The sequence below is a fragment of the Suncus etruscus genome, chromosome 7 (genome assembly GCF_024139225.1).
Source record: "Suncus etruscus isolate mSunEtr1 chromosome 7, mSunEtr1.pri.cur, whole genome shotgun sequence".
Classification (NCBI taxonomy): domain Eukaryota; kingdom Metazoa; phylum Chordata; class Mammalia; order Eulipotyphla; family Soricidae; genus Suncus; species Suncus etruscus.
In genome coordinates, this window is record NC_064854.1 from 24,914,598 (window position 1) to 24,941,551 (window position 26,954).

At 35.3% G+C, this 26,954-nt stretch overlaps 1 protein-coding gene across 1 annotated transcript in view; it reads left to right on the forward strand.

The window, feature by feature from the left end:
- Nucleotides 1-26,954, forward strand: part of MALRD1 (MAM and LDL receptor class A domain containing 1) — a 516,995-nt gene that overhangs the window by 475,997 nt on the left and 14,044 nt on the right. The gene's annotated exons all lie outside the window — the stretch shown is intronic.

Genomic DNA, 26,954 nt, shown 5'->3' on the forward strand with positions numbered 1-26,954 from the left:
CCTCAACCTTGTAGAAAAGTACTTTAAGGGGGCTGGAGTGGTAGCACAGTGGCAGGACGTTTGCCATGCACGTGGCTGACCCAGGTCAGACTTGGGTTCCATTCCCGGCATCTCATATGGTTGGTTCCCTGAGCCTGCTAGGAGCTATTTCTGAGCGCAGAGCCAGGAATAACCTCTAAGAGTCACCGGATGTGGCCCAAAAAAACAAAAACAAAAGAAAAAGAAAAGTACTTTAAAAAGCCCTCCTGGGAAAAGCAAAGGGACTGTGTCATCTGTTCTTTGTCTGAACCTGACTGCACATTTCAATACCAGAGACCCACATGTCCTCTGAGTGAGGGACCTAAGTTCTGATGGGAAATTGGTTTTCTTCACTATTTTTGTTGCTTCATCTGGTCAATAAACCCCTTTGTAATTCATTTGAAAGATACATTGAACTTTATATCAAAGTTTAGGATATGCTCCCTCTCTCCCCTATCATGCCATGTGTTGAAAGAACTCATGAGTTTAAATACTTTGCTTGTGGGTATCAGAGGCAGACAAAAGAAAGTAATTTACTTAATTCCACTTATACCCATACAGTCTATATAACTTATACTTATTGTAAAAAACATCTGATTTTAGCTATACAATTCCATTCTTACATGAGGATCATACTAAAGGCTATCATTTTCCAAGTTTTGAAAGCCAAGGACAAAAACAAAGTATTTTATTTAATAGAAATGTATTCTCTAATATCATGGATGATGACCATTTTTATGAGGGTGAAAAGACAAGAGGTTATTATTTTAGATAGAGGACCTGAGAGTTATTCTTTTTTTTTTTTTTTTTTTTTTTTTTTTTTGGTTTTTCAGCCCACACCCGTTTGATGCTCAGAGGTTACTCCTGGCTAAGCGCTCAGAAATTGCCCCTGGTTTGGGGGGACCATATGGGATGCTGGGAGATTGAACCGTGGTCCTTCCTTGGCTAGCACTTGCAAGGCAGACACCTTACCTCTAGTGCCACCTCGCCGGCCCCAAGAGTTATTCTTAGTAGCCTTCTCAAAGTTATACACTAACAGAAGCAAGATTGGAATGTAAACCAATCTATCAATAATAATCTTATAATTAACCCTAATAATTAACCTCCTGTATATGTGTCGAAAAAGACATAGTTCATAAAGTTATTAATTAGATGGGATTAAAAATTCTACAAAGGGTAATATTTTGATATCAGGGCAGAGAGATATAATATAGCCAATAAGGCACTTGCCTAGAACATGGCCAACCCAGGTTCAATCCATGGCATCACATATGAATAACCAAGCTCCACCAGGAGTGAGACCTGAACACAGAGCCATGAAGAAAAGGCCTGCATAGCACAGGGTGTGGCTCCTCAAAAAGCAATCATGATAAAAGTCACAAATTTGTATAGCCATATATAAAGTTATCTGATGCTCATTAGAACTAGGAATCAATTATCAGTTTTAATTGAAGGATATTATCAGCCCATTTTCCTTTGTTTAAAGGTATTGTATCGCACAAAATCTTTAAATCTAGTGTATAAGAAATGGGTAGTTTCAAATTATTTACTTAACTCCTACATAGTATGTTAAGTAACAGCAATCTTCCTAAAATTCTTATTTCCTCTAGTTGCATTTTCTCTGTTGACTAACTGCAAGTTTTTGTAGGTCATGCAAATAGAGAAAAGCAAAGTTTTGCTATGTTAATATGGATCTAGTTTCCCTCATTTTCTTTCCTCTTTAAAACCTGACACTGTTTCTTCTTTTGTTTATTTGCTCTGAGACACATCCAAAGGTTAGCATTTCCTTTTCAGCAGTTCATTAGGGAGGGACTGGCATGTGGTTGCTGACTAGGATTATTAATAGGAAAACTAATTCCACTGTCTCTCCTCGTACATTATTTCCAACTTTTGGTTAACCAGTGACCCAAAATATTTGTAGAATCTCAAAAAATTTAGGTTTAAAATATGTTTAAAGGATCTTCTGCAGTATGCTTTATGCATGTCACTGTGAAAATAACATATGTACAGAATAACATATTTTAGACACTGACATGTGTGTGCTTTAAAAGATAACAATGACAATAATATTTTTTTTCTGAAAGTTTTGTATATTGAATGAAATACATACACAGTCTTTCACTCTTCCTGGCTAAGGAATACTAGGAGCAGACTTAATCAATGCTTTGTTTATGAAGCTGGAGTGATAGAACAGTGGCCAGGGAACTTGCCTTGCATGCAAAGACTTGGGTTTGATCCTGGCACCACTTATGATCCTCCAAGCCTTGTTAGGAGTAATTCCTGAAGATAGAGCCAGGAGTAGTTCCTAAGCACAGCCCGATGTAGTACTAATAAAACAACAAACAAACAAGCAAAAAAGGCATTTTTGTGGATGTTCATTTTCAGCAGTTTTCAGAGCTTACTCCTGGCTCTGTGCTTAAGGACCACTACTAGCAGGTTCAGAAGAGAACTTGGATTGGCCACATGCCAGACAAGCACTCTACCCACTGTTCTATCGCTCAAGCTCAGGATTGCTATTTTGTTAAATTATATAATGAGTTGGCTATAGATGTGGTTCATAACAGAAAAGTAAAAACTATGCTGAGCACTGGGTGACATGAGTGAGCGCTATTACTGGCAATTGGGTGGGGGAAAGTCACAAAGATAATATTTAAATCTGGTTGGATTTTCTAAAGTGTCCTCCAATGACCCAGAATTATTCATCAAGGCTTTTTTTTTTTTTTAACCAAACAAGCACTGCAAATAACCAGGTAAGTCTAAGAGTACAGCGTGAAACCACTTGAGTCTATTTCTTAAGTTTCCTGCTTTGCCTTTGAAAATTAGTCAAAATTGCAATGTATATCCCGTTCTACCTGTACTTTTCTATAATAATGTTTCCCAAACATTTTTATATAATCAGTGCTCCCAAATTAGGTAGGACAGTTTTATCATGTTTTGCATACCCCTGGGCTCTCAGCTTTCATTCCAATCTGTTCAAGTAACACCAACTTAAAGTAGTTTCACATTCCCAGCATCCTTGGCAATACATTACATGCTCTCTCCACAGAAAAATCACTATATGGATTTGATGCTGCCTGAGAAGGTAAATAAGGTGAACTATAATTTATTCTCCCATTGGACCACTTGGGAATACAAGTTAGCCGGATCCCATTAGCTAAGAGGAGCTAGCCCAGCTGAGCCAGATCAAGACTGTTTTTACTCATATCACTTTCTGACCACAACTCTCTGGGTATTTTAACACATTAATTCTCCTGCTCTTTCAGCAAGAACTGGGTGTCCAACAACCCACATTTATTTGATAACTTCTACACAGAATTAGTGAGATCCTACAAGATAATATGGTGCTAAAGATGTCCAGTTCAGCTATGGTGGAAGACCTCATTAATGCCTCATTAACATCTTATTAACACCATTGGAATTCCTGAGATAGAGGCAGTTTGATATGAGGTAAAACTTTAATTTAGGATTAAAGACCATATCCTGGAAAAGACATTAGCTAGGCCACACTAATAAAACCCAACACCAAATCCTGTCAAATGTGCTAAGGAGGGTATAGGCCAATCAAGGAGAGTTATGTTAATTAGTTATTGAGGGGGTGCACCTAGATGGGGCAATTCTGACTCTGTACTCAGTGGTCACTCCCAGAAGGTTTTGGAGAACTACAAGTCTCCTGCTTAGAAGGTATGCACAAAGTCCCTTGAACTACTTCTCTAGCCCAGGAATAGTTCTGTTTTATATATATATATATATATATATATATATATATATATATATATATATATATTTTACCTTATTTAAAGAAAATAGATCACATAGTTGACATAGTTGAACACATTTCTTTCCAGATAAGTGAGAGCAAAGCTATTGTTAAAAAGAAGAGATGGAACTCTGGGGGGCAAAGAAGGGAGATATGGGACACATGCTAGGAAAAGGGGTGGAAGGAGGACAACCCTGGTTGTGGGAATGGCCCTGATTCATTGTCTCTATGTACTTTAAATATGACTGTGACATATTTGTTATTCACTTTTGGTCCCAATAAAAATTATTTTTTAAAAAAAGGATAGAAAGAAAAATAAAAAATAAAAAGGAAGAGAAGAAAGTTTTTAAAAATGAAAGAAAAAGAAGTACAGTTGCAAGCACATTTGTGAAAATTATATCTCCAATGAAGTCGTTAATACAATTACAAAAGTTTTAGTAAGCTCTTGTTCTTAGCTGTCTTTCATGGTAAATTGGTATGTTTCTATAGGAATGACAGCATCAAACAAATGAAGTTGTTCAGAAATTTAAAACACTATTACTGATACTCCGACTTTTAGGGGAAGGTAGTCAGCTGCCAGGAAGAAGAAAGATATGTGATAAGGGTATTCACACTTGCTCCAAAAAGCCATGGTGATATCAACCCCCAAACGGGCATACCTGAAGTTTGGTCAGATTGGTGTCTGAGAAGAGAGTTGTATAGGGGTGAGAAGACAGGCAAAAGGCAAATGGTGACTCTGGGTGATGGGTGTAGCAAGCCTGGCTCAGGCATGAAAAATCATGAAAAAGCTGGCAATCTCAGGAGGAGAGGGCAATCCAAGCCCCTGCCTTGCTGAAGCCACACCTGCTGGATCCATCACCCTGAATCACAGTTTTGTATATGGCCCTGCCTTGGTTCTGTTATTTTCTGAGAAAGCAAACTTTAGAGCAACTCTGTCTTATTATATGTATATAATAAGAGACATCAATATATATGAAGTAAAAAATGATCAAACTACAAGGAGAAATGAATTTACTATGGTATAGTAAAGATATCAAAACAATTCTTAAATAAATGAATAGAGGCAGAAGTAAAAAATCAGTAAGGATAGACTTAAAATTTAACTGAAAAACACCAGTACTGTAGGGTACAAATTGCTATCTATGGACTACTTCACCTAACAACAGGAAAATTCATGTTTTTTCTCAGTCCCTCTAGTAACATTCACCAAGAAAGTATTACATACTAAATATAGGCAAAAGCTTACTTTCACAAATTAAAGTGAATGGAAATCATGGTGTGTCTGCTCTCAAGCCAGACTGAAACTAGAAACTAATAACTTAATGGTAACTGGAAAATCACTGAAATACTTGAAAATTTAAAAAATAAATGCTTCTAAGTATCCCATGCATAAGAGACAAAATTTCAAGAGAAATAGAAAATTATTTTAAATTAAGTGAAAATTTAAAGGTAACATCAAAATATTTTGGATGCAGAGACACCACTTAGAGAAATGTTTGCCTGTACATATTAGAAAAAAATAAAATAAAATCTGAGCTCAGAAACCTGTTTCCATCTTAGAAAATTAATTATAAATTAAATCTTAAGTAGAATAAAGAAATATTAATAATTTGAGCATACATTAATTTGAAGACAGGAAATTAATAGAGAATCTTAGAGAAATCCAGAGGAGATTCTTTGTAAAAAAATCAATAAAATTAATAAAGCTCTAGCCAGGCTAATGAAAGATTTAATTTTCTTTTATATTAACAACAATGGACCCATAAGTAGTTTAATAAGGAGGTTAATATTTTTGTGCTCCTAATTAGATCCCTTTCGTTAAAAATTTAGTTATCTCTATTTTTTTAGTTATATCTATTTTTAAGTTTAGAATAGAAGTTTACTATTTGTTTTTATTGTTGTATTAAGAATTTCAGGGTACTTTACTACATTTTATTCTTTTATTTTTTTCTTTTTTTTTTTTTTTTTTTTTCTTTTGGGCCACACCCGGCGTTGCTCAGGGGTGCCTCCTGGCTGTCTGCTCAGAAATAGCTCCTGGCAGGCACGGGGACCATATGGGACACCGGGATTCGAACCAACCACCTTTGGTCCTGGATCAGCTGCTTGCAAGGCAAATGCCGCTGTGCTATCTCTCTGGCCCTATTCTTTTATTTTTCACTCAGAGTAGTAAACTCATCTTTTCTTTAGGGATATTATCTATCACATTTAGTGAAATATATTTTAGAACTCTTCAGTATCAGAAAAATTTCCAGGGTTCTTTTGTGCATTTTCTTAATTAATCCTCAAAAAAAAGGTACTATTGGATAATGATATAAATATCTTCTTTTTGTGGATTAAGAGATTAAAGTTTACAAAAGTAAACTTTTTGTAAAAAGTAATATATCAAGTCAAAAATTAACAACAAGTAATACTAGCTAGAGACACAAGATAGGCTCAAGAGTCTTAAAGTCCACTTAGTATTGCCAATGTTTGTAGCAGAAAATACCCTGTAATAGAATTTCTGATAGGAAATTCTTTGAGTTCTTTGTTTTGCAGTTGAATGTCATGGTTCTTGAGTGTGACTATGAATTGGTTTTGACATTTATTGACTATTTTAGGTATGTGTTATGTATATTCAATAAATAATAAATTTATATTTGTTAGCATGCATGAAAATTTTAACTTCAGCTTTTCTTATTATTGTCAACAGTAGGATGTAGTATTAAATTTTATACATGCTTCAAAACTATAGTGAAACGTTATTTAGCATTTCTTAGAAGAATAAAAAACTCAAGCAATGCAGAAATTGTTGAAAAGAATAAAGTAGATATCATCAAAAGTTAATAGGAAAAATAGTTGCATTTTAGAAAGAAAATCTTAAACTTTTTTCTCAAAGAAATAAAATAGATTTATTGAGAAATAAAGAACACAAGTTTTCCACAGTAGAAAAAGCTGACAGTATTTTTTTAAAAAATAATTGGGTTATCTGTTTTATTTGTCATGCCTTAACTTTAATGTATCCTAAGAAGAATGCATATTCTTAGAAATATAAAAAGGAAGTGAAGAATTTAATGAAGTTCTTGTTTTGGTTTGGGGGGTTCAAAGTTTTAGGTGTTTACACCTGGTTTTGTGCTCAGGGATCACTCCTGGTAACTCCTGTGCTGCTGGGGATCAAACCCAGGTCCACCACATGAAAGGCAAGTGTCTTCCTTTATGTATTATCTCTCTGTCACCCACAACGTAGTTTCTTTTTAAACTTTTTATAAAATGTTTTATTGAATCACAGTGAGATACATAGGTATAAGTTTGTTCATAATTGAGTTTCAGTCATACAATATTCAACATCCTTCACCAGTGCACATTTCCTGCCACCAAAGTCCTCAGTTTCCTTTCGACCCTGCCATCCTCCTGCCTATCTCTGTGGCAAATATTTTTTATCCTGAAAATATATTATAAAGGAAACAGACTATACATTTATTATTTTTACATGGTAAAATTGATTTATTATAGCATTGACTAATATCCCTGTAATAGACAGTAATATTTCTTAACATTTTTTTAACATTTCTTAACAATTTGTTGGCACCTTATATGTCAGCTGGGTTGATTGCTTCCTAGGTCTCCCATTAGTTTAAATCTGCAACAATAGTTTCTATTGAATGTCAGAACCCATGTTGGTTTAGCCTGACACTCACTCCTGCTAGGATATTTTACTGAAGTCAGAGAATGTACTTGCATTGTTTCTAAACATATGAAGTACTAAGATTAAACAATCTCACTGTCCTCTCTAGAACCTATGGTTCATAGAAAAGTCTCTATTACTGACACAAATGAAATATTTCTTCAATAATGGAATATATTTTTTCTTATTCTCTGATTAGGAAAGAATGTAAGTAAATTAGTAGTCACAAGCCAAAAAAAATATTGCATTAATAAAGGGACGTGTACTTGTGTGTGACCTGTGATGGTTAAAAAATGAATGTTTCCAGTAATCTAAAGGTGAGTTAATAAGAGGGATTAAGACTCACAATAAATTTGTTTTGAAAAAAATAAGACTGAAATACACTTAAACACATGAATTATTTGGGGGGACTTACATTTACTTAAATTTAGAGATTATATTTTACTCTAGCTAAAGACAAAATATTGTCTATCTTTCAACTCTGTGATGAGTCTACTTAGGCATTGTTGTTCATTTTTAAGAAACTCATCTACAAACAAAGGGAATGTGAAAACACATGCTACTTCTGAATCCCAGTAAATTATCAATTAAATTATTTCATCACTTAAAACAGACACTAAGTACTCTTGTATACTAAATACACTATGGTGTAAAAAGACTGGTGTTAGGATGTGAATAGGACATATGAAAAGCAGCTTCTATTAGTTTTAAAACGATTCATTTGGAGGAAAGAGAGAAAGCAATAGAACAAATAGAGAACAATCTCATAATAATCCTGCAAAATACTTGCTCAGAATCAGCAAGTTGGATTGACTTAGTCTTGTCTGGGCATCACTGTCAATGTCCTTAGTTGCATGTAACAGATACACTGATGTTTTTTTTTCCAACAAATTATTTTTTTTTAAATATTGCATAACCCACCAAAACTCTTGGAAGACTGGAGAACAATGCTCAGGAACTGTGATGCCAAGAAGAATGGCCAAATTCATGCCTCAGAAATTACGGCAAATGGCAGTCAGTGGCTTCCACACAGAACACTCTTGTTAAGCTGCACTGCAGTACTGCAGCACATTTTCTCATACATTGGAGATGGATGAATTGTCACCATTACCAGTGAGGTTCCAAATTAAGTTTCTGGGGACAGCCTCACCTTGTTAGAGTTGAAATCACATGATGGCATCTTCACTGCCATGGAAATTAAAATAGCAAAGGTCCAGAGAGTGGAAATTTAGTATGTAATTCCTATGGGATGATGTGTCTGCATACTTCTTATGAAGTGTTTTGGATTTTGCCAAAGTAATCTTGGCAAAGAGATATTATTAAGCAAACAAGAAGTTACTTGTTTTGTGTACTGAGGTGAAAGGCAAGAGAGGTAAACTTAAAATGGATCTCCAGATCATGAAAGTTTGAGAATCATCACCGAGAGGACAAGCCTAATCACAAAGTATTTGAATGTGAAAAGTCCCCATGAACAATGGTGCAAGCTGTGGAGTTGGGATTCCGATGTGAAGATGTGAAGAAATGAGAACTGTTTTGGAAGCTATTCAAATGAAGATAAGGACATACAAGCACCCAATAATGGCTATAGAAATAAAGCGAAGTATAGTAAAAGATAAACCATTAAGGCTTGAAAACTCACCAGATGTAGAAATAAAAGGAAAGAAAAGACTTAAAATAACAGATTGCTGATGTGTGCAACGAAGTTACTAGGAATAAGTTTCTGTAAAATAAAAGGGCGGATTACACTAGAAACTACAGTGGGGATATGTTAAAATTATACTTGAATCTACTGAGCTCAAAGTAGCAATATGAATTTCTGATACTTAGATGAGATTACTGTGAAAGTCAGTTTTTGGCTTGACTTACATCTAATATTTCCCACTCGTTTGACCTAGACTAAACAAATTCTGTGAAATGAAACTTAAAATGGGAATGATTGTTTTTTATCTTTATTTATTTTTAAAAATTAAATTTAAAAAATAAATAAGGGGTCAGATCTATAATATACTGGGCATGATTCTTGCCTTGCATGCAGCTGACTTAAGTTCAATCCCTGGTATCCAGTACGTTCCTCTGAGCCCCATCAGGAGTTATCCTTGAGCCTCTGAGCACAAGAGCAAGAGTAATACCTGAGAGTAAATGAGTTAACCCAAAACCAATCAAATAAATAGGGAATAACTTCTCTCCCCTAGGATTTGCAAATATAAAATGCATATCAATTGCTTCATGTACTTAGCTCTTAACTTTCACAATTAGAGGTTTAATTTTGAAGTTATTGGTCTATGCAAGGCATTGGTAGAGTGCATATGCATAAAGGAATATAAGGAAGAATCTGAAGGATGAAATTATGTTGAGGATCCAACCAATGAATCTTAAAGAATTCTAAAGAATTCTAACAAGTCACTTAAACTTTCAAATGATAAAAAACCCAGTAGTCAAGGGAACTGTCTACATATGTCCAAGTAGCCAGAAACCTTAGTGCTCTCTCAAAGAATTGGAAAGATTCATGTAATATAGATACAATATGAAGCAAACAATAAAAATAATAATATTTCTTAAAATACAAATTCTTAAAATAACTCACTTTGAAAGGCAATGAACCCTCAGAATCATTACCAAGATAAAAATATAATTATTATAATGATTTTTATAAGACTAAAGTTGCATCCTCTATTGGCTCAAAAGGGAAAAGCTGATATTGAAAAGAAAATTTAGGGCAAAAATTTAAATATAAATTTAAATTTATATCCAATCATTCTGTTGTTTCTATTTTTTCTGTATGTGTGCATGTGTTTGTGTGTGTGTGTGTGTGTGTGTGGTTTTTGTGTCACACCCAGTAGTGCTCAGGGGTTACTCCTGGTTCCATGCTCAGAAATAGCTCCTGGCAGGCATGGGGGACCATATGGGACGCCGGGATTCTGCATGAAAGGCAAATGCCTTACCTCCATGCTATCTCTCCGGCCCCTTTTTTTCTGTATGTTTTAAGAAGACTATTCTTCTGTATCTCTGTGAAATTTTAGAAGCAAATTCTGAATTTCTAAGCTTCAGATATTCATTGGTAGTCCATAGTAATCCATTTTATTATGCTACTCTATTAACAGTAAAAATTATATCTTTTTCCTCAATGCATTGGTTCTAATAGACTTTACAGAGATATATGCAAAATGGAATTCTGTTGTTTATTGTTATCACTTTGTTTTGCTATGACACCCTTTGAATATTTATCCCTATGGCTCTCTCCCTTAAACCTCTGTGACTTTTAAGTCACTGACGTGCCAAGTGAACCATGAGGATAAATTTTACTCCCTTTTCATAATTATAGCTCACAATTTTCATCCATGATTTAATCAATTAACATTTTAATGAATTGAATAGAACAGTGTAACTACAGAGAAAGACTTTCATATTTTATAGAGGGTAGCATTAGCTATAGACCAAAGGTTCCCTAACTTTTTTGGCCTACTCCCCTATTCCTGCATGCCCGGGGAAAACACCAATTTAGCATTTTTCGTCCTCTTCTTTTACCTTTTAAAACTGTTATGGAAATAAGATAGAGCACTCCTTTTGCTGCTGAAAATAATTCAATATCCCAACTGTTACCCAGATGGGTAAATCCAAGTGGAACTATAATCACACACTAACAATTTAATTAAACTCTTTGTTAATGATGAATAGGGTTGGCATTGAAGCACTGAGTGTCTTCCTGACATATACAGCACTAAGAATAGGCAGCCCTGAACTTTATGCCATACTATTGTCTCTAGTATGAGAAGATGAATTCGTGATTTTCTTAAAGTGACAAAATGATTCATCACCTCCCATATGTACTGCCATCACCTGGCAAAAGTAGCGCTTTCCTAGGCTGGCTCCCTCTGGTGAGTACAATTTTAATGGATTAAAAAAAAGGAAGAGAAAAAATATCATATCAAAGTACACTTTAGGCATCTTTTTAATAAGACATGTAGCCTAATACATTTCACCAACACTCATCATTCAAGTCTGTGTAGAACTGTTTTGTTTCATCAAATGTTTAATTTATGAGATAAAACCCACAAGAACAAATATAAAGACTGGTTTGGGCTGCAAAACATGGCCTTTATCATTAGCAATGAGGATGGACTCAAAAGGAAGAGCCTATTGAATATTGCAGCTTCTTCTTTATACTCTATTTTGGAGGAGAAATAATAGATACTATAATAGACGATTGCATATCTTTGCTTTAATTTATTCCCAGTTGGAAATATATCACTTTAAGTTTAACCCAAAATTCAATGTTCTTCAAGTCAAAAGAGGTAAGGATACAAAGTTTCCCCCCAAAAAATTACCTTTGTCATTGAATACAGTAAAATAAAAAAAAATGGTACAGCGTGGTAATTTAAGTTAAAAAATCCACAGACTGAGGGGAAATCAGAAGATGCTACCACGAGAATCAGATGCAAACATGAAATGTAAAAGCGAGACAAAGAAGTGTGAGTTGGGGCTGTGTTTTTTAATATTTATAAATGGCTTCAACCTCCTTCTGTACTCCAACTGCTACATTGAATTCTTATGGTGATTTAGGGTGTTTAACTGCAGTAGAAATAAAGAATAACACACACACACAACTTAACAGAAAAGAATTCTTAGAGATTTTTCCTCTGAAAATAAATTTAAAGAATTACATAATTTACATAAAATGTAGTCTTATTTTCGAGAGTGAAAAAAATAATGCCATTCATCAATGCTTACACTATTCTGCAGGATAAAATCACAAACACTCGGAATTTACACTAGATAGAACCAAGCTCTGAAAGCCATTGAAACTTGATTTTGAGATCAAAAGAGAAGTCCTATCATTTTTTTTTTACTTTACTCTTGTCACAGTCTGTACAAACTAATTTCAAAAGTGAATTGATAATTTAAGAGCTTTTAAAATTGTACAGTAGCATGAGAGAGAAAGGTTCATTTCTAGAACTTTGCCCTTTGTATGCAGGAATAGAGAAGGGATTTTCCAATTGATGTGTTTCCGAGTTTTCTTATTTCTTTTTACTCTAGACCTTGACTTTCCTTCATAATTCTCTCAATGATTAAATGATGTATAAGATAAGAAGAACCTTATAGATCCCAGAAATGGGACACTTTTGTGGAGCTAAGACAATTCAACATATAGTCTCTTTAGATGGAATGGAGATAGTATGATTGCTGAAGAGCTATATTTAAACACAATGCCATGCCTGTTTCTGAAGATGTTACTCTAACAGAAAAACCTACTAACACATCTCTGATTTACCTTCTTACAGTTTTCCATATTTTTGCTGGACCCAATCTCCGCATAAAGAATTATACATTTACCTGAAGTGTGTGTGATTTGGGTTTGAAACAGTGAAGTAATAGATGAAATGCATAGGTTTTGGAATTCAGGGTGTCTGAGTTGGTACCCTAATTCTGATACTATTCAGTCACATGAGCTTGCATCTAATCGATGCACACTATTTACTTTGTTTTATGTCTAACTTATATTTTTATTCATTATGTTTTGTAATAACTTCAGAACTACATCACTTAGTCGCATTGCTTTAAAATTGGTATTAAGAAATAAATACTTCAACCATTTTATTATAGATACTGTCTAAAAATAGACATCTTGATGCAAATATTTCAGGACTATTTGATAACTCATTTTATATTATTCATCTGCCAATATTTACAATCTCATATTTGAAGAAATATCTATAAAATATGAATTGTTTTAGAATACCAGGCTTGGCAACAATTATCAATTTACCACTCATAATGAATACTTTATGAGAACAGTAATTGGATATCTTCATCTAGATTTTTCAGGTTGTTAGTCTTATAAAAATCATTTTTATTTATTAAACAGAGCTGAAAAATATTATAGGCCTTTGTGCTAAAGTACCAACATTCATGGTTAGGACTTCTTGCAATGTTATGGGCCAGAAAAAACTCTGAAAATATTTCATATAGCAAACTTTATTTTTTTATCTCTCACTCAAGCTAACCCTTAACCCCATACTTTGGTTTATCTGTAGTTTCTCTGTAATCTTATTTAAAAAAAAAATCTTTCCTAGTAGAAAGAAAATTGGCATTCTAGGAAATGTTTCTGAGCTATAGACTCACTATTTTATAAATAGCACAATGATTTTACAGCTCATGACAATGTTTTCTTTAAGGCCGTCCATCAAAATGTCTAGTAATGCTCTTAACACTGTCTTCAGGAAACATTTTTCTTCGCTTCTATTTTCCTTATGGCATCATCAATCATTTTGCTCAATGAGTTTCCTCATTATATTTATACACAGTTCTATTAATTTGTGAAATATTTGTCTCTCTCTATATATCTTTTAATTTGTAGGATCTAAAGGGGTAATTCCTATAAATATATGATATACCTATTCAGATTTGGGTCAAATAATGTTTCCTAAAATTGACAATAATATTTTTCTAGTTTTGGAGGCTATAACCAGCTGTAGTTAGGGCTAGCATCTAGCTCTGGAATCAGGTGAGGGTTGGGGAACCATATGTGTTACTATTTGAAAGGTAGAGAAACCTTGGCTTCTGTACTATCTCTCCAGCTTCCATAGTACTTTTAAATATCTAGTACCTTTTGTCATCAAATATTTCCATGTGTAGATGACACTGACCATTCTCATTCTCAGAGACTCTATAGACCTTTGCATAATGTCTAGTATATTGTCACAGGCATGCAATAGTCCTTCATCATCTGATCTTGTCCTTTTTCCTTTGACCTTGCTTCAACTCTTGCTGTGTAGACCATTTTAAGCTCTACATAGTTTGAACTTTACTGAATTGGTTCTTGCAATTTATATTCTTCCACACAATCTACAAACCATTGGTAGCTCACAGGAATAAAAAATTTGAATAGCTTCTCCAGAACAATCTAATCAAAACATATTTCCATGTCTACTTTAGGGGTTTCTCTGTGTTGGATAGTCTCGCATACTTAGGAAGAATCCTGGCTAGACACCAAGAAATGACTAGAGCTAGTGTTTTTATATGCATCAAAAATAAAAGAATTAAGATCAATTAGTACATATTACACATAATTATTCAATTACTGGTTAACTATGACACTGACTTCAAAATGCACAAGTTATGAATCATTAAAACCCTCAACAAGAGGCTGGGGATCTAGCTTAGAAAATCAGGTCACATCTGGTCATGTATGAGTGTTGTTTATTCGATTTTCTTTTGTGTTGAAAAAGTTCAAAACAGACTTGAGAATCCCAGGAACAATCAATATCTTAGTGCTGCCTATATGTGCATGGCCAGTTTCCTAGAATCATTTTATGCTACTGACATTTTTGCCTCTTCACAGTAGAGCATGATAGAAACACCCTAAAATGCTTTTAATTCTCAGAGGTAGTAATGTAATGCACATCAAGGAATGTTAAGAAGGAGTCATTTTCTTCTCTGCATTCTATTCTTAAGGAAAAAAAAAACAATGAAAATACAGTTTGAAATATAAGCGGGGTTTTCTGTTAAGGGTAAGTTGCAGTTTATTTCATCACAAACTGATTTCTTTCTATCTAGTTATCTTACATTTCTGGTCTCCTGTTTCCTTATATGTATGTAAGTGGGGCTGGTAGCTGAGAATTGAAACAGAGGCAAAAACGACCCTGAATTTTTAACTCTCTTCTGTTTTCCTACCTTAGGTTCTTGGCATAGCCTCTAATGTCCTTCTATTTACTTTTTATCAGAATATTGGCCACAGTAGAGTACTTTAGGTTTCTCTTGGCAGTCTACCAAAGAGAGGAATCATATGTTTGCCTCAAATTTTTTAGCAGGACTCAATCAAAAACAGTCATGAATTCGTTCTATAGAAGAATTGAAATAAAATTCAGGGAGCTGTGTGTTTACTTTGGACAAGTGTTCTCTTATCTTCTAATTGTTTTATTTGGCAAAGTAGAAAATTGACTTCTTGCTAACTGACCATTAACATGAGTTTTCTTTGTATTTCCTACTTTTTACTCTTTCAACATCAGTGTTATTTGGAATAGGAAATGATTTCTTTTAATTTGATGCTCTTGATATTTATTCTGCTCTTCACTTGATGAACTTAATGCCCAATTTTCAATTACTTTGCCTTTGTATTTCCAATTATTAGCACTTTGTACTATTATATTAAGAGTTTAATAAAATATTAGACTAATTATTTTGGATTAGACATCATAGAACTTTTAATATGTTACAGCAGCAATTGTAAACACTTGCGTATAGCAAATAGATTAAGAGATAAGTGCTAGTTTGGTTATGGATATTACAACTAAGGGAACTGAGCTACCAAGAAGCTAAGTAATTAGCTTTAGCTCATAGATAGGGTGATATCTTCAACTTTATTCTTTTCATCAGGGGGCCATATACCTAAATATATTTTAACATATCAAATGTGTTTTTATATATTTAAACTCAATTGTTTACTTGAATGTAATATTTCGTATTGCTGTTTATATTCATTTCTCTTTTCACTACTCTCTGCTTCATTGAAGACATTTTCTACTTATAGTAGACCACTTTCCAGAAACTAGAAATATTTTTAATTTAGTTTTTTTCTTCCATTTTATTTTTAAGGAAGCATAATTATATTTTCATAGAAATTCAGGTCAACAAAAGTCTATAGGAAACCCAGGTCCATGCTACCTTTCTTCCTGACTGATGTGACCTTTTCCAATCACATGATATGTACTGAATGACTTAAACCCTTTCATTTTCAACTTCATACCAAGTTACAAAGATGGAGAGCTTTCTATACCCACAAGTTGCCATTGATCCTGCTCTATTAATAGTAATAAATATGGAATCATCTAGTTAAAATGCACAGCCTGAGCATGGGGAGGAATTTTTCTCAAATGTGTCCCCACTTGCAATTCCTGGAGCTGTGGAGACTTTTCTCTCAATACATCTTATATTACCCCCATCAGTATATTTGGGTCATGTTGCTTTCTGAGTTTTCTCCCTGGAAGGACAAAGAAAAAAGCATAACCGTGTAGCCATAAAATTTTTCTTTGTTCTCTGTCAGATACAGACTCTGAACTTCTGATTAATGTGCACTTTTACATAAAAATGCTTAGCTATATTTGTCTTAATCTACCTGATAAGTTATTTGAAATGTTTCACAGTCCCAAGAAACAAGTAGAATATCAATTCTAATTTGGAGTTCCTGAGGTTTGTTTTTTTTTTTTTTTTCCTTTTCTAGTCTTCAGAATTACCTCAATAAGCAGTTATGAGCATTCAGCACAGCTGAATTTAAATGTTTATACTGAGTGTTTATGGAGTTTCTATGGTCCCAGGCAAAAGACAGCAGCTTCCAGGAAGAAACTTTCATTGCCTTTTGAGCCTAATATTAGGAGGGAAAAGATGCTCAACAAATTATTAATTGCACGTGATAGCTATGTAAAAATAAAAAGGTAAAGGCTATTAGGCATACTTCAGTGCCCAATTATTATTTTTAAAAGCGCAAATTATTTGGTTAGTTACCTTCATTATTCTAAAATTGGTAAAAATGTATAGTTCTGAGTCAGAAATATAGTACAAAGTCTGGCATGTGACTATCCTCCATATCACCAGAAGTTATCCATAAGCTAGAAGTGATTGAGAACACACCAAGGACTGTTTTGCTTTGTTTAACACCTGACAGTCTAAAATATGTTAATATTTTGTAAGATTCAAATCTTTTCTCCCATAAGCACCCGAATGGAATAGTGTGCTATCAAGCTATCAGTAGTGTTCCTTCTAAAATCTTCCCACCTACTTACATTTTCATAAATGAGAGACCTATTTACAGTGGTAATTATTTCTTTAAGAGATGATCTAACATTGAAGTTCCTACTTAAATATGTTTTCCTGTTTTTTAAATTTTATGTGGAAGGACATAATACAGATAAGAGAATTATTACCATGTTGTCATTCTAATGTGTAACAATTGTTCATTGGTTAAATAAAAAGGGAGGCAAATAGAAAACTTTTTTAAATAAATTGTTTGTTTTTTGGGAAACACCCAGTTGAAGTCAGTTGCTTCTGGCTCTCTGTGCAAGGATCATTCCTCAAGAGATTCAGGGAACCATGTTGGGTCCTGGGGATTGAACCATGATGACTCCATGCTGGACCAGAGTCATATGACTGTACTATACATTGCCAACCCTGAAAATGGCAAAATTATATTCACATGAGCATGATCAAAAAGGACAAACCAATAAAAATAGTCTTCTTAAAAACTATTGTTAATACACACACACATACAACACACATAAAGAGCATTACATTGCTTAAATAGATGCTTTGGATGGGATATTGGTTCTTCAGATGGCAAAACTGAGCTATTGAATGAGCATTTCAGGGTACAAATAGGTTCATTGTAATAATCTTTGGTACATTGGGTCTGTTTTTTATGGTATCAAAATGTATCTTCTATTAATAGAATCAAAGAGATTGGCTATAAAAGCATACAGTTGTTCTTTTAGTTTTAAAGAACAATTATAATTTTAATTATTAAAAGAATTATAATTTAAGAAAGCTCTCATTTAAATCCTGGAGAAAAAAATACATTAAAAAGACTGATTATCTATGTTTTCTATTGATTAGGTACAGCTCAATACCAGCACTATATTCTATTTCTAGCTGAATGCATTCAGATTAATTTATTATCTGAAGATATTACATTCGAATGAAATGGCAGCTTGAAAGGAATTTAAAGGGTCATTAACATAAAATACTTTCTTGAAGTCTACACCTAAACTGATCTTTAAAGGAGTGTAATGAGTCACAACTACTTTATAGACTAGCAGATTGCAAAAACAAAAAAGGAAAGAAGGAATCCTTTCTACTCATCATGTGTTGCTGAAGAAAATCAAGTGCAAGGTTTATATTATTTAAATATTTTGTTTTTAAGAACTAAATAGTTTTCTACTCTTGAAAAATTATGTATCCATAGACTTTATGAGATTTAAAAGCATAATGTTATCAACTTAGAGATAAATGTATTGATTTTATTATAAATGTATTGTAAATGATTCATTCAAAGTCATTCAATTACCCAAGGAAAGAAAAGTAAAGTCATTTAAATTGACCACTGATGGCTTGCAACACCAATATGGACTGTGCTGTGTATATCTTAGTAATTTGTGGTCATCACAGTGAGGTATGCCTGTCTCCTGGTCACTCCTGCCATAAATACAGTAAAGATAAAGAAATTGAGTCTAAATTATTCTGCAGTCTCTTAGACTTTGGAGTCATTTATTTTCAGAGAAGTGGATGGAGGAGAGGAATAAGTTGCTCTGGAAAATATCAAGACAGATACTTTAAGAGTCTTTTGTCTCCTTATTTCTTCTCTCATGGGCTAATGCATACAGAGAAATGGCTGGGCTAGGTGGTGCTCAGAGGTCCCTGAGCAGGACTTCTCATGGGGTCTGAGAAGAAAGATCAAAAATTGGCCTTCACCATAAGAAAATACTCAACCCTACTAGTGCCTGTAGGAACACGCCCAATCCCACTAGTGCCTGTAAAAATATATCCCATCTCATCAGAGCTTCCCCATTCTTAGAGACACACCCAACTCTCCAACTCTAAGTTTGAGAAAAATATGAATTGCTCTGACTATTGCCAAAGAATGCACCTTGTCAGTGGAAGAATGGTGGATAGATTTTTCTTCAAGAAGCCTGAACAATACTCCTTTGCCTAAACATTATCTGTTTTGGGTCACACATAATCATTATATGATGGTACAAATAGACATTTTAGATTTTCAGCCTTTTAACTGCTGAGGCAGGGATCTATAACAGACAAAAAAAGCACAAACCAAAGCAATTCAATGTGCCTAGTATTTTGACTGATAACATCTAATTGTACTTTTTATTATGGTAGTAGTTCTAAAATGCTGTCTAACCATCACAAACATGTCCTATTCTTGAGTTTTTAGTTCAGTAATTCCTGAGTAGATAACAATTTTATCTCTCCAATTTTTTCTTCTATTTCATTCTCAATCCCCTCCTTTCACTGATAGTGAACCAAGTTTGGAAACCATAAATTGTAAATGCTGATTCACTTTTAAGATGAAAATATCATGACATTTTTTTTATTAATATTACAGAAAATATTACATTTTTGGTTAAACTTAATGTATTGTATCATTTGGAAATAAGATTACACTATCTGTGCACTTCTTTTTGTTTCATAAACATTTTCCTTTCTTCAGAAATGATTTCTCAATCGATTAAAATACATATTATTAAGCATTTATATTTAATCTAAAGGCCATTATCAGGAGACTTGCAAATAAGCCCAAACCTAATAGATAATTCTACTCATTTTCTTCCATTTCCAAGAAAATCCGTCATCTGCTAAATGGAGCAGCTACTTAAACTTTACCAAATCTTCAGCATTCTAGTCTTTAGCTGGATCTCCAGCTTTGAAATTTTTGCATTGTTTCCCCTAATCCCTCCACTACAACCAAGGAATTTCCATTCCATTTTGTAAAATGTACTTTCTCATCTTTTTAAAAATATATATATAAATCGGGGCCAGTGAGGTGGCACTAGAGGTAAGGTATCTACCTTGCAAGCGCTAGCCAAGGAAGGACTGTGGTTCGATCCCCCAGCATCCCATATGGTCCCCCCAAAAACCAGGGGCAATTTCTTAGTGTTTAGCCAGCGAGTAACCCCTGTAGCATCAAACGGGTGTGGCCCCAAAAAATCAATACATACATACACACATCTATCTATCTATCTATCTATCTATCTATCTATCTATCTATCTATCTATCTATTCTATCTTTATTTAAGCACCGATGAGTACAAGCTAGTTCATAGTTTGGGTTTCAGTCTAATACAGAATACCTCCCCCTTCACCAGTGCAACATTCTCATCTTAATCAACCCCACTTCTCTCTACTTTCCCAGACTCATTCCAGAGGTGTGGCTAACAAACAGTGTCGTAGCCCCAACATCTTCGGGTTTGATTTTCTTTACCCCCTGCATGTTTCTGCACATCACAGTGCAGACTGGCCCTGGAGAGCTGAGTTCTCTGGCTAGACGATGTGCTCATCCTCAGTAGTTCCCGGCATCTGCTGCCCCATGTTTATTGATTTTGGCTTTCAGCAGTACTTACTATCTATCATTCCTGTAATCACTCATTAATGCCCTAAGAATGTATGCAAATATCTGCAAAATACTCTGTTCCTCTTCATTCTCTAACTCCCCCCCCCCAATTAGCTTAACTTCTGCCTTGGTGGATGTCTGCATTCTTAAGGATGAATAGACATTCATGTGGGACATTTACTGTGAACTGAGTTACATTTCAGACCCCATTCTATATTACCACATTATGTGATTCATCTCTATCCTTCAGATTCCCAATCTGTTGCTACATTCTAGATCTTCATGCCTTTCCTTGTTTTTCTTTCCAAACTTAAGTTCCATGGTTCTTGATTAATAGTTTTGTCTTGATAGGACTGAAGAGATAGTATAGGGTTTATGGTTCTTGCATCACTTGTGATCAATCCTGGTTCAAATTCTGACACTCTTATTTGATCCTCTGAGCCTCTCCACACCACCAGGAGTGATACCTGACAGCAGAGTCAGCAATGAACTCTGGAGCAGCTCCAGATATGGTTCCACCCCCCAAAAAAAAACTCTTGACAATATTATTATCAATTTCCTCTCACATTTATTTCTTAACCCCAAGTATATGCCTTTTCTATTAATACAACAGATAACTGGTAGATGAAGATCTTGATAAAAAGATGGCAGGTTGGGTTTTATGAATTAATCTCACTTCCTTTCCCACCCGCCTAAAGAACACAGATTATAGATGTCTGAAACAGAGAAAAGAATAATAAACAACAGAGGAAAAGAGAAACTGATGGCATTTTAGAAGATGTAAAAGTGGAGGAAGGCAGGCAATTGGAGTAAGCAGAAACCTAGTCCACTGTAGAGGAAACCCCCAAGGAAATGCAAGTGCCTTCACTCCACAGGCACTATATCGAAAGCCCCTGTATTGAGGATATTGAGTTCCTCGCTGGAAGCGGAGTGCTAGTTTAGATAAATTTGTTGCAAGACTCTAGGGAGCTTTAGATGTCCAGATTCCCATTGCATCAACCCTTTTAGATCCATTCATTTTCTAGGAAAATGCTGGAGATGCTCAGCCCAGAAAGAGCAGCCTCAGTACTGGTAGCCTCAGCCTCCAGGTTGCTCTGCTCCCAGAATTGCCTGATTGCACATTTTATAGTAAAAATCCTCTATTTCTACCCCCATAACACCAGCAGTTAATCTTACATTACTTTATAGATTCTCACCCCAATATAAAGAGAAAATTTGAAGACTCTTTCAATGGAGGAGCTCACTGGGCCCTGAGTGAAGGTCTGCAAGTGCTAGACATGGGATAGCCCCTTAAAATGGCTCCCTGACCCAGTCCACAACAAACTATAGCAGCAAAGAGCAATTTTTTTAAAGGGATGAAATTTTAATTCTGCTTAAAATGCTAAGACAAGCTTATTTTGGAGGCAAACCACTGTATGTGAAATAAATACAGCAACAAATTCAAGTAAAAAACCGGAACTGTGATTAACCGAAAGCAACATGGAACTGTGAAAGAAAACTAATTCTACCTATGGCTTCCAGATGATGAAATGCTATACAACCCCTTATACTTGTGAAAAAGAAATAAATAGAAGAGCGATGATAAAAATCAATAAATCTCCATTTCCCTCTCACTCCAAATATAATAGACATAGAAGGGAAATATTTGAAAGGGTAAAAAAGAAAATTTAATATCAATATCCAAATCCAGAGAGCTCCAGGGAAACTAAAAGAATAGAGAAAATAGAGCAGGGAGAGAGAGTCAAAGAAGTAATGAAAACACCTTGCCAGATTTATGAAGTGTCAGGTACAGGGAACGGGGAAAGGAACCACTGGAACTCTCCTTGGGGAAATTTCAGAAAACCTGGGATGACGACAGTATCTGTGAATGTAGCTGTTCGCATACAAGGAATGAAGAGTGCTCAGAGGAATACTGGTAACTAGAAGGTAATGGAACTATCTAGAGACTTGAAGATACTAGCTAGATAATCAATCTTCCAGTTTATTAGGTGCTATTGTGATTTTCCAACCCTCATTCCCAGGCCAACACAAGTGAGAATGAACTAGTCTAGTTTTTAAACAAAGAACTCAGTGAACATAATTTCATAATGAACCCTAGTTAAATGGGAGAGGAAACTGAGGAAGAGGATAACAGGGCATCTTGGCCAAAGATGAAATAGTGAACAGAAACCCTAAAAAATATGCCCAAATCCACCCAAGTGATCAAGCAGTATTGAGTTAGAGTTGGGAAGTCTCTTCCAAAAACAGATTAGAAAAATCTATCTAAAATATTTATCTGGTGGAAAATCATGCAGAGAATATATTGAAGAGTTAAGAATACTTAGCCACAAACATATACAATTGAGAAAATTAAAAAAATGTGTATGATTAAATTCAGGGGAAAAATATGAAAAGTGGGGAGGAAAGTGAATGGTTAATATTTGTATCTGAAAGCCTTAGAGGTAATCAGCTATATAAGTATTAATATCATAATCCTTGAACATGGATTTAATTATACTAAATGGTGGAGAGAGGCTGCAAGAACAATGAGTAAAGAGCTTCTAGGTATGTGATGCAGCAAAGATTTTTAGCTATAACAATAAAAGAGATAAATCAAAAGCACCACGTGGATATTATTAATACAAATGGAAGTTCCTATTAAAAGAAATAGTTAAGGATATTGAAAATGTTTGTCTTAGGGGCTAGAACTTTGAATTTAACATGAGAATTTGAAATTAACACTGAAATCATGTAATGAAAACAGAACTGGATGACCCCCTCTTTATACAAACACACATGCAATCATGCATGTCTGCATACACATATGCTTAAAACCTAAAGAGGAACTTAACAATGCATACAACCATTGTAGCATGTGGCTAGGTAGGGTACTTCCAGGGGTCACAAATTAGTCCAATTTTATTCTTTATCCTCTGCCCCTAAGGCTACCCACCCCCACAGAATTATTTCTGCTAATTTCAGAGCCTCAATTTTCCTGAAAATATTCAGAAACTTTTTCTGAATTACCAGGTTACCCCATTAGCAAATATCCTGTTCTGTTGTGACCTCTCAGAAAAAGACCTTGAACCTCCTCAGGGACTCAGGAACCTATACCTTGACCTCTTCACAGAACATTTTACTCCAATCTTGGCCAGAATCTAACTTCTTCCTATTTTTAAATTCCCAAGCAACATATTCTTGGAACTTCACCCTCAAAACAAATAAACTTGAACATTTTCTTGCTTCTTCTAGACAAAGGCATCTTCTTCATTTCATAAAATATTGTCCAAATTCACTGACCACAGATCAGGCCTTCTCTGGATTCTGTAGCCTCTGTATACTTAAATGTCTCCACTAATATACTGGTTTCTTATCTTCCTACACATTGCCTTTTTGATAAAAATATTTTATCATGGGGCTGGAGCGATGGCATAGCGGTAGGCCACCTTGCACGCAGCCATCCCCCGGAGTCCCATATAATTCCCCAAGCAAGGAGCGATTTCTGAGTGCATAACCAGAAGAAACCTCTGAGCATTGCTGAGTATGGCTCCAAAATAAAGCAAAACAAAAAATATTTTATTATGTAAGGACAACACTTAGGACTTCACATGTCATGAATATTTTTGAACAGATTAATAAAATCTTTAGTTCAAATCAAAATAGTTTTTTTAGAAATAGTATAGTACATCCAATAGTTTTACAATATAAAATATACAGTGTGGGGGCCGGGAAGGTGGCGCTAGAGATAAGGTGTCTGCCTTGTAAGCACTAGCCAAGGAACGGACCGCGGTTCGATCCCCCGTCGTCCCATATGGTCCCCCCAAGCCAGGGGCAATTTCTGAGCACTTAGCCAGGAGTAACCCCTGAGCGTCAAACGGGTGTGGCCCAAAAACCAAATATATATATATATATATATATATATATATATATATATATATATATATATATATATATACACAGTGTGATCATTCATGAATTTTTTTATCTGTGTTTTAAAAGAACTGGATTTTATGTGAATCAAATGAAGTATTTGTTTTATTACCTTGTACCAACATATGTTTACTGGATACACAAATACTTTATAAACAAAAATGACATATTATCAGACCAGAGAGACAGTACAGAGATTAAGATGAATATATTACAAGTAACTGAACCAGGTTCTATCTGAGCACCACATGGTTGTCCCGTCCCCCCCACCCCCAGCATTTCTGAGTAGATCCTAAAAGCTCAGAAGCCCCAGAAACTCTCAAGTTTCTAATTTGCATTATTAGCCTCAGTTGGCCAAGAATTGCTAGGAGTACCATCTCCAACACACACACACACACACACACACACACACACACACACACACCACAAATATACTCACCAAATAAAGATGAAGCTCTCCTTCCTTAAAAAACTGAAGTTGTATGATCATTAAATAGTAATAAAAATGATCAAACTTAAACATCAAATCTAAAGCCAATGACAGCAGAATTGATACCCAATCTACAACAAGCTAGATACAGAGGGACTCACTTATAGTAGCAGCCCGAGGGGTTAGGGAGGGGGTCTCGATGCATGCTGGTATGGCGGGGGAGGGAGGGAATTCCCCTGACTCAATCTTAATATGTATCTAAAATATTACTATGAAAGGTATGTAATCCACTTTGATAAAAAATGAAAAAAAAAACAAATTTGATGTTTAGTGCCTATTGGCTTCTTGACAAATGTGATAGGACATGTCAAAAAATAATTTCGTCTCCACACATTTTACATTTCATAGGAATGTAAATGGCTTGGTCGGTGGATATGGTAACATCATTGGACTCAGAATTTATTATGACAGAAATTGATGAAACTTGGGCCTGGAGAGATAGCACAGCGGCGTTTGCCTTGCAAGCAGCCGATCTAGGACCAAAGGTGGTTGGTTCGAATCCCGGTGTCCCATAAGGTCCCCCGTGCCTGCCAGGAGCTATTTCTGAGCAGACAGCCAGGAGTAACCCCTGATCACTGCCGGGTGTGGCCCAAAAACCAAAAAAAAAAAAAAAAAAAAAAAAGAAATTGATGAAACTTACTGGAAAAGATCTTGCAATGTTTCTTTGCGAAAGATCTGCCTGGATCTTTTGTTTGCTCCTGCCCCTTCTGGTGGTTGGTTAGTTTGGCTTTGTTCCTTGGTTTCATTTTTACTCTCTCCACCCAGAGTATCCCCAGCCAGGTGGTTAATGATCTGTTGTCCTTAAAATTTATGAGATTTTCACAACACGAAATAGCCCTTAACGGAATCATTTTTCTTCCATTGCGAGCCACGGCACCTGATCCCATTGCAGGGATTCTGCCTCATGCCAACTCCACCCTTCACTGAGAGTGTGGCACCCTATGTGGCTTGCTAACTCCAGTCCCCTGAACAGATTTCTGGACACAGAAGCCAATACCACCTGCAGAGATGATTCTCTGCATTTGTTGTGGTGGTGGGCTGGCCTTCGACCATGTTTTTAGAAATATTTAACAAATGTTAGGAATTTAGAGATTCTTTAGTTGATTCAAATAAAAAAGAAAGTTTATAAAGCTCTGATCTAGAGCCCCATCACAACAAAGGGTCACTTTTAAAGATCAGCACTCTTCAATCTTTTCAGGGAGGGGAGTTTTACAAGATCATTGCAGGGCTGGGAGATAGTAGAGTGGTTAGGGCCCATGATAGGAATGGATTCCATTCGTGGAATCACAGGTCCCTCCAAACATCACCCAGGGTAGACCTGGAAGCTTCCAACACCACCTGGGTGGCTTAGTGAATCCCTACTACTGCAGGATCCAAGCAGCATTGCCCATGCCCAACCAGTGCTAAGAAAAAAGTGCTCGGTCACATAATATAGAAACAAGTGATATATAGACATTGTAATGATAATGTATAGCATCTATGAGGTAGAAATTTTAACATAACTACCGGCTCCTTTTACCCCTTTTATTTACTTGGTGGGGGGATGGTCACACCCATGCAGTGCTCAGGGCTGACTCCAGTTTCTATAGTCTTAGGGACCAACCCAAGAGGTGCACATGAAACCATATGAGATGCCAGAGATCAAACCTGGATCAGCCGTGTGCATACTGTTTTACTGCCTAGACATCACTCAAACCTATCTTTGGACTCTTTTTTTTTTGGATTTTGGGTCACACCCGGCAGTGCTCAGGGGTTACAACTGGCTCTATGCTCAGAAATCGCTCCTGGCGGGGACTATATGGGATGCTGGGATTCGAATCATTGTCCTTCTGCATGAAAGGCAAATGCCTTATCTCCATGCTATCTCTCCGGCCCCTTTTTGGACTCCTTTTAAGAAAAAACTTTTTCTGTATTTACTAGTAGATGTGTGTGTGTGTGTGTGTGTGTGTGTTTGTGTGTGTGTGTGTGTGTGCATCTATGAGTGACATTATGCTATAATTGATTGAGT